The following is a 13,527-nucleotide window of genomic DNA, read 5'->3' on the forward strand; positions in this document are numbered from 1 at the left end:
GAAGAGACAATTTAGGAAGCCTGCCTTTTCCCTAAAAGTCTACAAAGTTCCTGTTTGTGGAGCTGGAAGTTTGGAGCAGCTATTCCAGAATACAGCTTGAGGAGAGTGGCTAAAGTCATTAGAGCTGACTACAGTTTCACCACTGTGTGCCAGCAGCAGTCCTAAGTGATCTTTCTCAGCCTGGACCTGTTTTAATAATTAAATTATAGCACAAGAAGGAGGATTTGAGGAAGGCTTTTTGTCCTGTAGCTCTGCTTTAAGAGGAATAGAGAGCTTTTTCTCTTTCTTTGAAGAGGAAGGATGTTATTTAAGTCCAGTGAGGAAGACATGTAAGCTGTGCATCTCTCATTGGGTAAAGAAAACATCTGTTCTCCTCAGGCTCCTCTGTGTCAGAACCCAGGACATCTCTCTGGATGCCCTGGATGGCTCAAAGCCCTGGCAGGGGCTCAGAGACCCTGGCAGGAAGCCAAAGACACCTGGGAATTAAATCTCAACTCATGGAGCAAATTACCAACTTTATATGAAGAATTACAGGTCACAAAAGTTTAAGTAGCATAGTAGTAGCAATCACAGGGTGAAGGGAAAAATTTTGGAACATGGTACAGGGGGGTTTGGAATTCGGTACATGGGGGTTAGGGGTTCCAAGATGGAGGGATTTGGTCATGCCCTGTCCTTCTTCCTTCTTCTCCCTGGCATCCATGTTCAGGATGATGTTGGCATTCACAGATTGGCTTGGAGTAGAAAGTCACTGTCTAACACAGGTGATAGGTATTGGAACGTAATTGTAAACATAGTATATGTAGTTTTCAGTATAAAAGCACCAGCCCAAGAGGCAGGGAGTGTGCCTCGGATCAACCGGCAGAATAGACCTTGGCAGGCCAGAGAGAAAATGTTTTAGATAAGAAAAAATAAACAAGCTTGAGAACATGAACCGAAGACTTCTCGACTCCTTCTTCAGCTGCTGGGTTGGGGAAAAGAGACTTTTGACAGAGACATACCTCGAGATCTTCCCAACCAGACCAGACTAGAGGAGATCCTGAGACCTGTGAATTATGTTAGGCAGCCATCTGTGTAAGGCTCTGGCTGCTGTGAATCCCATTTTGAAGAATTCACCATTCTTCCCAAATGTTGCACAGGAAATTTAGACACAGCATTAACACTAGTTAAACTTTATGCCAAGGGATCAAGTGTTTCAAGAGAGCTGATGAAATAGTAAAGGCAACAATATCCAATTCCTTTGGTTGGTCTAACTTACACCAAGATTGACTGGTTTCATTTTCATAGAAATGATCCCATTATTTAGTAAGCAAATGATCAGTACGGCAGAAACTAAGAACCTGCTCAACTTCCCACTTAACCAGGAATCCTGACAAGTTTAAGGAGGATTTGAGGGCTCTGCAGAGGGATCTGGACAGGCTGGATCCATGGGCCCAGGCCAGTGGTCTGAGATTCCACAGGGCCAAGGGCCCGCTCCTGCCTTGGGTCACACCAACCCCCTGCAGCTCCAGGCTGGGGCAGAGGGGCTGGAAAGCTGGGAAAGGCCCTGGGGGTGCTGGGGACAGCACTGGACAGGAGCCCAGGGGTGCCCAGGGGGCAGGAGGCCAATGGCACCTGAGCTGTGCCAGCCCTGGTGTGGCAGCAGGGCCAGGGCAGTGACTGTCCCCTGGGCTGGCACTGCTGGGGCCACACCTCAGATCTTGGGGCAGTTCTGGGTACCTCAGGAATAGAAACACATTGAGGGGCTGGAGCATGTCCAGAGAAGGGAATGGAGCTGGGGAAGAGACTGGAGCACCAGGAGGGGCTGAGGGAGCTGGGGGGCTCAGCCTGGAGAAAAGGAGGCTCAGGGGGGACCTTCTGGCTCTGCACAACTCCTGACAGGAGGGGACAGCTGAGGGGGATTGGGCTCTGCTCCCAGGGAACAAAAACCGGGATGAGAGGAAATTGTCTCAAGCTGTGCTGGAGGAGGTTCAGGTTGGACATCAGGAGGAATTTAGTAATGGAAAGGGTGCTCAGGCACTGGAAGGGGCTGCCCAGGGAGGTGGTTGAGTCCCCATCCCCATCCAAGGAAAGACTGGATGTGCCTCTCAGTGCTCTGGGCTGGGTGACAAGGTGGGAATTGGTCACAGTCCCTATCTACTGGTATTAGCATTTAAAAATAACTGCCAGGTCCAGATCTTCAACTGCTGCAAATAATTGTATTAGCTTTTCAAATGTGCTGGTGAATTGGTTTTCGAAACCAGTGAACTGTTGTGCTTGAATAATACTTTTATTTGGAGTGGTTCCCTTTTACTTCAGTGATGTTTTCCAGTGAGAAAAAACAGTATAAAATTCGTACCAGAAATTGTGCAGGAGTCCTGACATCTTTCCCAGCTCTGCTCTGCTGGAAGACTAAGGACTTTTCACTTCCTGTTACTTTGTATTTCATCCCTTTTGTCCCTTGTCCTGCTCTCGATTGCTCTGTTCCTTCCTCCTCTGCTTCCAACATGTTTGTATGCTCCCTGTCTTCCGTTCTTTCTCCTGCCACTTCTCTGCTTTTAGGCTTAGCCAACACTATTAGCTGACTCCAGACAGAAATTAACAGCTAGCTGGGTTAGAAAGCTGAATTGGAGAGGGTAAGCAGGTACCAGAGGGAAGGCTCTGCCTCCTTGGCATGAGCCTGCTGGTGGCTTGGCTCTGTCTGTGGCCTTCTAGCAGGGTCAGTGCAGGCTGAGACACATTTCCAAACATTTTGTGACTTGTGGGCAGCCCCTGCTTCCCTGTCCTGGGTGTGCAAGGGAAAGGCCACAGCAGTGTGCCAGCTAAAGCTGGTTAGTGGGTCAGGGAGCTGGCTCTGGCATGGGGAGGGACTGACCTCTTCCTTCTGCCAGAGCCTTTTGCAGTTTCTGTCTGTGCTGTGACAAGAGTGACCAAGGGGTGGGGGCTTTTTGGTCTGTCCATTCTCATCCACCCAGTGAGCCCTCTGTATATCCCAGGCAGATGTCCCTGATGTGCTCCTGATGTCTGTACATGTGCCTTCTAATAAATGCTGCTGAGGACCATTCTGGTTACATTTTTAACTGTTTTAAATTGTGTACAAAACATAATTTAAATTCTCATCTTCTCAGGCTTCAAGTTCTTGTCCACACACTGGAAAGGCACAGAATAATTTTGTCTCCTTCCCTAGCCCATTCTAATTTAGGAATCTAGGCTACCATGTCACACCATTTCCTTTTACTCCGCATTCCCCCCACTCCTTTCCCAGCTGCTGAATGTTGGCTTGCTGTAGGGAATTTGGCTGTGGCATGATGTCAGTTATGTTGTGAAACAGCCAGACTCTGATCTTAATTCCTAGCTGGTAAAGGCAGTGAAACTCATAACTTCAACTTTACCCTCAGTGATAGATCTGTCCTGACTTGTCCTATGGAATGAATAATACTCCAAAAATAGGAGTAAATACAATGTCTTTTCCCTAACTAAATACTGACTTTGGTCAACCAAAGAAACAAGGTTGATTTCTTTCAGTCCATTTCAAAAGCAAAGCATGAAGTAAGTTTGATCTCCCTGAACAAGTTCTGAAAAAGAAAACTCACTAATTTGATTCACCTCTTTTCCAGAGAACACTGTCACTGCTGCCCACTGATTTCCACTGAGCCCTCCTAAATGTGCACACACCCAGACAAAGGCCAGTCCCTGTTAATTTAACTGAATTAAACTGGTTCTGCTTTCAGCAAAAGATAATGTTCTGACTGCCAGCAGATCAACCCCTTCTTTGCCACCTCAGAAAGGATAATTTGTATCCTGCTGCACCAGAGACCAGGCTAATGCTGATTTTTCCTAGGATTCACAGCAACATTACAGGAAGCTCATGAAGATTGCAATACGTGCAGGCAGAAAATTCACTCTGCTGTAGCAAGTTCTTAGCTTTTATTCTCCAAACCAAAGAAACAGGTGTTTTCCTAGCACAGCTGAAGTGTTTCATCATCTCTGGATACTTGGTGGAAAGAAGGAGATAATTTACACTGGCGCAGAAGAAACACAACTGCTTTCTGCCCTGCCCCCTCAATGCTAGGCATGCAGATTATAAGTGAAGATTAAAGGGGAGACTAGGAGAAAGAAAGAATTCAGGTAGTTGAGATAAGCAATCTTGTCTTTAGATGGCCTATTTTAATCTTATTTGTTGCCAAGATCAGCATAAGCCCAAATTCTGTATACTCAGAAAACAAAAAGGCAACATACATAGTAGTGTTAATTTTGCATTATTTTGCATTAAATTTGCCAAGCAGAACTAGAAGCTTGGTATGGTTTCCTGAGGGTATTTCAAAATTTGGCTAAATAATCATGCCTTATAGACAGGAACTTTCAGTGTACCATCAGATAAACTGTTTCTCTAGCATAATTGAAGGAACATATTTTGATATTTCTCTACTCACAGATGTCCATGTGGCTTTGTCTACCTCCATTATACCAGAAAATATAATACACAGATATCTACATACATACATATATATATATATATACACACACACATTAATACTCAGAAAAATATAAGCAGACATCAAGGTTAGAAAAGTGTAATGCATAATGTAAAGCATGAATGTGTCTATGCAGTTAAATCATTGATGCTAAATTTGCAACAAAATAAAACCTCAGTTTATAAACACCTATGATGCAATGACAGACCTAAAACTGTATTTTGGTGCTTATATTGTTAGTTTTTCTGTATATATATATATGCTCATGGTTGCATTTCACAACTTATGGTTACTGAGGTTGAGGCATGTTTAGTAACATAATGGAGATTACAATAGGGAACGAACTAAAGCTTCCCCTTTCTATTTGCTAACCAGACATGAGGAGAGGCTATTTCTTGAGGAGGTCCTTGACAGCTGTGTGCTGTGAAGTCCTTGAATGTCCCCCTTCTCCTTGCCTTTCCATGCAGGCCTTGCCCTTTTCCTTTGCACTTAGCCTCTGTAGGCAGCAGACTCCTTGCCCTGTTGCTTCAACACCAGGAAGCCCTCCAGCCCTCCGCCAGCACATGTTACAGCCCTGACCCCATTAATCTGGCCAAAAGGCTTTCAAAGTGGCAACATTGATAATCATGGGACTTTCTCCTGTTGTCAGGGGCAAGCAATCTATTTTCTTCACAGAAAATATCTGTTAGCAATGGGTAAGTTGTGAAAGTCAAAATACGCCAAGGTCTGTCTGATCCATGGAAAATTAAAAATCCAGAAAAATGCTTTGCCTAGATGCCTTCTCAAAGAGGCTTTAAGAGGTTTATTTGGTTTACAGCTAAGAGTATTTTCATGTAGGTAACCACTGATGGGTCAAAAATATTAGTTACAATTCTATAATTCTTTTAAGGATTATGTAAAGGCAAATCACTCCTCCTGGATCAGTTGGTGAGGTAGGGGTATAATTAGTTAGAAAGAGTCTTTAAACAAATCTTTAGTCTGAATTTACCAGTCACTTTATAAAATATGATTTCATATAATCTACATTCAAATCCAATGTCCCACAGAAAGAGCATGTGGGAATTTTTCCTCATAGTTTTATGGAAAGGCCCAACTGTTAATCACTCATTGATGAACCTTAGAAGTATAAGAGATCTGATGTCAGATGTTGGCCTATTGTATAAACCCTTCCCACCACACATCCCAGACAGCTCACAAACATTTTATTAATCCTGAATTTTAGAGACCTCAATTCCCTCTCACAGCCCAAGACCTCAAAAAAGCCTTTCAAAATGCAACTAAAACTTATAAAACATTATTTCAACTCCCAGTCCTATGAATTGGCTGTGATGTCTCCTGCTGAGGGGATGAATCCATTCCCTTGCTTGCTATCTATTGTATTGATGGCTTTAGTGAATTCAGAGCTTCAGTCTCAGACTCTGCTTAAATCCACAATATAATTCCTTTTCCCTTCCTGAGAAATCAAACCAAACCAAAGCTGTCTTCAAAATTTACCTGATCTCTTGACTGAATCCACAACAGGCTGCTCCCTAATGAACCTTGGGATTTTGTGCAGTATTCTCATCCTGGTCACCATGTACTACTAATTAAGTATTAGATTATAAAATCCTTTTACTTTCCCTGAATAGAATGGACATGAAATTGTCCCCCAGAAAACCAGATTTCTGTGGGTCTCCCTGTGCTGTGGCCACCAGTAGTGCACAGTCTAGGTTAAAGAAACTGCCCTGCAGTTCCAACAGGGACCAGTTCTATGAGAAAATGTTCCTAATACAGATATTTTTCTGTTTTTCTTAAACCTTGGTCTGTATAAATTCTCTATTACAGCCACTGATATTCTGCCTATCAGAAGCCTGACTCCCTAACAGAAAATCATTCTCATGTGAGCCCTTGCTTTCAACATCCTTTGTTTCCTCCTCCCAATAAAAGCTCTGAGCTGACAGGAGACTGCAGCTTATCCTCTATCATCATGGTCTCCTTTGTGACATGGATGTGGAGCCACAGGAGCAGCCAAAACAACACAGCTGAGAAGGCACAGAAACAATTTAACAAGAATGAACAATTGAGGGTGGGGCAAAGAAGGAGATGGGGAGATAAGTGACCAAGAGAAAGTATGGTGGAACAGCCATCTGCAATTGTTCTGCAGCTTTTTGTGGGATCTGGGATATGTTCTGTCACTGCTTCAGAAAGGAAATGGTTAAAACTTATTGTACGCAAAATGTCTGCTTTTATTGAGAGTCCTAATTCTGTTCAATTTTTTTTTTCAAAAAGCATTCCTGATGTCAAGTAAGTTTGATTAATTTGTAGTTTCCTGGAATGACAAAGTAAGCTACATCTTCAAAGGAATGCTGCAAAGAAGCAACCAGTGCAACCAAGCCTGTCAAATGTGCATTTCACAATTAGAAAAGGGCATAATATAGGGAAAGACTGTATAAAATTACCTTTAAATTTTGAAACAGCTCTTAAAAATACCCGAAAACAAGCTATAGAGCAAAACATTGCATTAAATAATGCAATTTTCAGAAGTTCTTTGAGGTATGTATCTCAAGCATATTTGAATCTGCAAGTACAATCTACATACTAATTAAATAATCCTTGCTGCAGCTCATAAGATCAGTTAAAATCTCAGAACACTGTTTGACTCATAGTCCGTTTTCTGCATTTCAATATTTTGATTTTTCTATGTAACAGCAGATTCAAAGGACCACAGAATGTTGTCTCTGTATTCATTATTATTAGTGCAACATCAAAATATAGCTTCTATTATTCTTATTATTTTTTGCCTTCCTTTACCAAGAAGGAGCAAAAAGCAGACTAAGACCTGACTGCTCTTCCAGTTCATGCAAACCACAAGAAATTACACAAATAGATCTTTTTTGCTTGAGGCTTTGCACTTAAAACTAGGTTTTGTCATGATCTAATGGGCAATATGTCACTAGGCATTTACAGGAGGAAAAGCCTGCTGCTCAAGCATTTAGCTGACATGAATTGTCACAGAGCAAAAAGTGTATGGTGTTACAGTATTTACAATTAAAATGTGACAAGTAGTCCAGTAAATATTGGTTTGCTTTTCCCCACAGTTTTTTCCTTTGTGATGCCAACAGCAGCAGCAATCTGGAAAGCAGGTTTAGCACAGGTTAATGCAGTCTTATTCCCAACAGAGAATTTATATTCTCAGTAGCTGGAAGGCACATACACAGGTAATGTGGGTGCTGGTTTCTCAATTCAAAAGCCAGACCTATAAAACCAAATTGCCCTAGCTTATTAGTCTTTTTCCAGCTTCATTTACATGTAACAGCATGGAATGTAATGCTGGTATAAATTAAGTGAAATCAATGCCAGATGTAAGAGAACTAGGAATGGACTTAGTTTGTTGGGCAAGAAGGAACACTCCCTTTCAGGTCAAATTTTCAAAATCTGGCAGGCTGAATTTCTTGCTAAATTCCCACAGTCCCATTTGACATGTGCCTGGTTTTTGTAAATGCAATAGTCTAATTAATAGATGGTTTAAGCAAGAGTTACAAAAGTGGGATAATGCAGCACCTAGACGACTGTCTTCTGGCTTACTTCGTGTTGATTTCTTAAAGGTATTCAAAGAAATCTCTGTTTCTACCCATCTCAAAGTATTGGCAAAGATTCAGTGAGAGCTGAATTTTTCATGATTTCTATCTATTTGATATTTTGCTTAATAGAACATCTTCAATTATGTGTAGCAGACCTTCATTTACAGCCTGAGCTGTATTTGTTATGAGTACTCAGTGCAATTCAAGTCAGTTTGAGTAACTCTCTACTGTGCTTTTTTAAAGAACAAATAGGAGAGTGAAAACCACAAATTTAATTTAAAAAAAACATTTCCTGCAGGGCCCTAGAGCTGGATAGGAAATCCTGGGCTGATCACAACCATATCATTAAGCCAGCCAATGACCCCAGCACTCTGCAGCACCAGGGGGAAGAAGCCAAAGACTCCTGAGCTGCACTTCTGAATTTTCCTTACTCCAGGTCCCCAAATTTTCCAGCACACATGTTCCACAGGAAGCATGGGGGGGGTGGGGCTTCATTCTCACCCAAGCCTGCCACTAAACCATGTCCATAAGCACATCTACATGGTTTTTAAAAAGACTCCAAGACACTAAGATTACTATTCACTATATTTCATAAGTACAGAAAGAGAAGGTTTAAGAACTTGAGTGGAAACATTGAATAAATTAGAGCAAAACTGGGATTAGAAACTAAGACTTCTGTTTTCCATTGCCATGCTTAAACTTCAGAACAATACTCGCTCTCCTGGAGTACCTCTGTTTTGTGTTGGCCTTCTTTTTAGAGATTAACCTTCCATCCCTAATTCCCATGATCAGTCCCATGGAAATGAATGAGAAAAGGCTCAGGACTGAGCATTTAAATTGCAGTCTTAATGTTTTGTAGCCCTTTTTTTTGTTAATCCAGCACCTGTGCTCTCTTATCACCCAGTACTTAAATTGTGATTATAAAAGTAATTAGAAATAATCACAGGTACCTATATTCCAATGGCTCCAAATTACATTTGGCAAACTCAAGTTGTAAGAAAAACACGCATAATTTGTCAGCCTAATTAATGAGTCTGGGTAAGATAAGTCATATTACACCTGAACATATGACATACTCTTGAAAGCCTGTAACCTCTCTCCTTATTATGGGCCCAACCACAGGAGATGACTGCAGCCTTTAGCAGAAGACATGTTATAACTGAACTATTTTTAGGGGCTTTCAGCTGATGATGTATCCAGAATAATCATGATACTACCACATGTCAGCAGATACTGTAAGACAGTCCTTGTGACTGATTGTCTGAAGAAATATATTCTTAGCTATAAGTATTAGGATCAGGGTGGAGCTGGAGGTGGTCTGGAACCAAGAATCTCTTAACTTTGCAACTGTCAGCTTCTGGATTTGGCAGCTGAAAGACGAACTGCCTAAATTCCAAACACAGCAACTGCAAGTTAAAAAGCCTTTTCTTCCACTTGTGCATCACTTCAGAATTTGCAGGGCAGAGTGGTCTTGAAGCCTGGCATGCAGAAATAAGTGAAGTAAAATGTGGTTTGTTAACCTCTTAGAGATGTCTGGGCACAGTGAGGACACAGTGAAGTAACACTGCTCTCACAGAACCAGTTGTGGTGCCTTACACACAGGGAAGGTTCAGTGAGGTTCTTTTAGCGGCCACTCCTGGGTGACTGTTGTTCCCTCCATGCCTTATGCAATCCTTAAGCAGGTGATGCTGTAGGCATTGCTCGCATCTCTTCCTGCTCCCTACTGAACAGACTTATTGTGATGATGTCATGGTTTGACCCCAGCCAGACCCAAGCCCCTGGCAGCTGCTCACTCGCTCCCCTACCAGTGGGATTGTGGAGAGAATCAGAAGGGTAAAAGCTGGAAAATCCATGGGTTGACATAAAGACATCTTAATAGGAGAAGCAAAGGCTGCACACACAAGCAAAGCAAAACAAGGAGTTAATTCCCTGCTTCCCATGGGCAGGCAGATGTTCAGCACACCCAGGAGAGCAGAGACCATGGAATAGTGACTTGGGAAGACAAATACCATCACCCCAAATGTCCCCGCCCTTCCTCCCTCTTCCTCCCCCTTAACATACTGAGCGTGATGTCACAGGGTCTGGAGCATCCCTTGGGTCTGTCAGGGTCACCTGTCCTGGCTGCATCTCCTCCCAAACTCCCAGGCACACCCAGCCCCTCCCCAGCGTGACCTTTGCATGGCAGGAAAGGCCTTGGCCCTGTGCAATTCCTGCTCAGCAATAACAACAACACCTCTGTGTAATCATCCCTGTGTGCAGCAGAGATCCAAACCACAGCCCCATTCCAGCCCCTGGGAAGGAAACTAAAAATTAAAATTAAAAGTTTGCCTGTTTTCTGAATAAAAATTGCTCTTAAAAATAGCCACCCCTCAGGAGTATGAAATGGAGACAGAAAAGTGCAGGTAGCTAAACCCCTCTGAGGAAAACATTTGCAGCTATGCAATATTAAGCTATGCAAGGTATCCCACACCATCTTGTCTAGTGGAATTACCATTGCACATTTTGTGCTGCAGGTCTACAAAACCAGCAGTTTTGAACTTTCAGGAAAGCAGAGCAGAGCTGATGTATTCACTGCTCCTCTACCCCTCATGTGATTTTTTCTTTGAGGCACTGAAAATATTGATGCATTCCCAGTGTTTTTCCCTTGAAGAAATCAACTTGCTGTGTATCTTCATTACTCATCTCTTTGTGTTCCTGCCCTCATTTCTTGCACAATGTGCATAATGCAAAGGGAACACATGACTTTTTAATTCTGTTGAAGTTGGTGATACAGCAAGCTCATCTTGTCTGGATGTCTCTACCTGGCCTGTTGGGAAGAGTAGTGTTAAGGGTAAAAATGATATGTGATGTCTACATGTAGTCATGATCCAAGTCTGCTGAATGGGAAATGATCCAGGATATAATTTTAGGAACGCTGTAAATTTGTGAAAGATATTCTCTGGTAAGGACCTGTCTCAGAGCTGGCACAGCGAGTGATTTGCATTGTTCCTGAATGTAACCACTGAGTGTCTCCTACAGGCTGGGGTGCTCAGTAGCTGGTTCTGTCAAGTACCAGCTAAGAAAATTACAGAGACAAATCCAAACCCTTTCATCCCAATCACATTGATCAGGATCACATCAAAGAAATTAGGATTGGCATCAATCTTGTCTCCTAGAAAGACCACATATCTTTTGATTAGGTAACGGGAGGCAAGAGATTATCTTCAAACAGCCTCCTGAGGTGGATTAAAATCCTTGCACCATTTTAACAATTGGAAATTAAAGCAAAGGGAGACTGAATTATTTAAGGTTACACAAAAATCAGAAAGAGAGCAGAAAAGAAATCATATTCCTTAACATCCTGGCTATAAGGCTAGAGCATTCATTCCTGGTTACAGGTACAAGAAACAGAAAAAAGATGGTGAGTACTGACTAACAGCTTGATCTTCAGCCTCATAGGCAGCAGGAGAATTAAATGCTGTGTTAAGATCATGTGCTCAAACCTCCCATGGTTGTAGCTCACATTTGCTGTGAGTCAGTGAGAAACATTCCTGAAAGTTCATGTGTCCTCAATGAACAAATGGCAGTGGCCAGCAGGCAGCAGTGTTTTGCAAACACCAAGCTGGTGCATTAATACAACATCACATGCTGTTATTAGGATAACACTACATCAGTGTAGTGTAATACCTACAGGAGCCTTCATGAAATGTCATGTCTAAAGACTAATTGCAGTTAGCTTTTATCTTCCTGTGCAGTTTATATTTCTGTGAACATGCCCCTCCAGCCCTGATGCTAGTTTCTATTACTGTGTTTTAATACAAAGATAAGGTAAAATATTGCCACATTTAGCTTTGTTCATCAGATGCATTTCAAAAGCTGAGACTCCATTTTTGTATGAGCATCAGTGTGCACACACCTCAAGAAAGGGACATTCTTTACAGGATCTTCCACTTTAGGTACATCTGGCAGCAGCAGCAAGGAGACACCTCCTGACTTCAGGAGTACGAAGGTGTAGGAGCGCTCTGTGTAGTGACAGAAATACAGACATAGCAAAGCTGCAGAGGAACAGACAGACTTTTTTGCCAGGGTTAAATTCTGCTTTTACAAGTCTGACAACATTTTCCCAAGGCTGGTGTCTCATTCTTCTTCTCAGATCTAGTCCTTAGTTTCCTCTTAGCCAAGTTTTATACAGAGATGGGTCTACGGAAGTTGGTCCCAGTTTACATCACTGTGAGAGAATTGGAAGTTTTTTCACCTCCATCATTTTGCAAGCTACATATTCTGATTCACTCCACAAGTCCTGTCTAGCTTGAGGGTAAGTGAAACATTCCAGGATGGTTAATCTGCTACAGCATATTTGATTTTTATTTAGGTTTAACACTAGATCATCCTCAGGTCATTTGCATAAACTCTTGGGTACCTGAATGAGAGTCTGCCAGTCTTACCCCATTTGTGAATGATGAATCTACTGACTGCAGCCTGTTTTAACAGGGAATTCCTAAACAATTTCCATGCATTTTGTGGTTCAGTTGTCTTGAAACACCCAGCAGATCTGGTGGTGAATCAGGTATGTCAGATCTGAGTAAGCACCAGGCCAGTGATCTGCACACAGGCATTAAACCCTGATATTTAATATCCACATGCATGCATCAGCTCTGCAATTTGTGCACTACAGGTCCCACATCCTCACTTACTGTGCCTGCAACACAGAGACAGTCATCCCAAGTGCAGTTAGTCCAGGGGACTTGGTTTCTCAGCCACATTCCAATTGCTCTTTCATGAAAAACATTATATTGCTGGGTTTTGAGGGTGGGGTTTTTTGTGTTGTTGTTGCTGCTGCTGTTGTTATTTTTTTTTCTAGCACATCCCTGTAAAGCATTTCCAGTCAATGAAATAATACTTTTGAGGTTAGATTTTGACATACTTTTCCTACCTACCCTAACCATAGCTTTGATATCTGCAGTTTATTTTTAGTATGAACAGACATAAGTAAACTACAGTAAAAGCATTGATTTATGCATGCTGGTGGGTAGATCTACGAAGCCTGAAAGCAGTTACTGCTCAGGCATTTGAGCTGCTACTTTTCCTGAGATTGCTTCTGTAGAAGAGAGTTTGACAGGACACACAAACTCCACAGTTTAGAAAACTCAATTGAAATTAGCCATTATAATTTACATGCTAGTATTTAGACATGTATTTTCTAAGGAACTGTACCTTCTTCCCTTACTTTGCTTCTTCTTTATATGCTCATTTTATTTCTTTCAAATGTATGAATCTGCTAAAGATGGTTGGAAGCTTTTAAAGAATTTCTGTTGTGTTTTAGCACCATCACAAAAAGATACGTAATTTAAAAATAAAGCAGCTGTTATAAGACAAGCAAGAGTAAACTAAACCAAAGTTCTTCACTGATACTTCCAGAACTAAAGGAAGTCTTAATTCTGTTGAAATACTGCTGGCTTTTCATTCATGCCAGACCAGGCAGCCACAGTGGCCTTTTTTTGGTAGCACAAATATATTTTAAGGGAAGTTAGGTGTGT

Source organism: Passer montanus, unplaced genomic scaffold (genome assembly GCF_014805655.1).
Source record: "Passer montanus isolate IOZ18808 unplaced genomic scaffold, ASM1480565v1 scaffold106, whole genome shotgun sequence".
NCBI classification, from domain to species: Eukaryota; Metazoa; Chordata; class Aves; order Passeriformes; family Passeridae; genus Passer; species Passer montanus.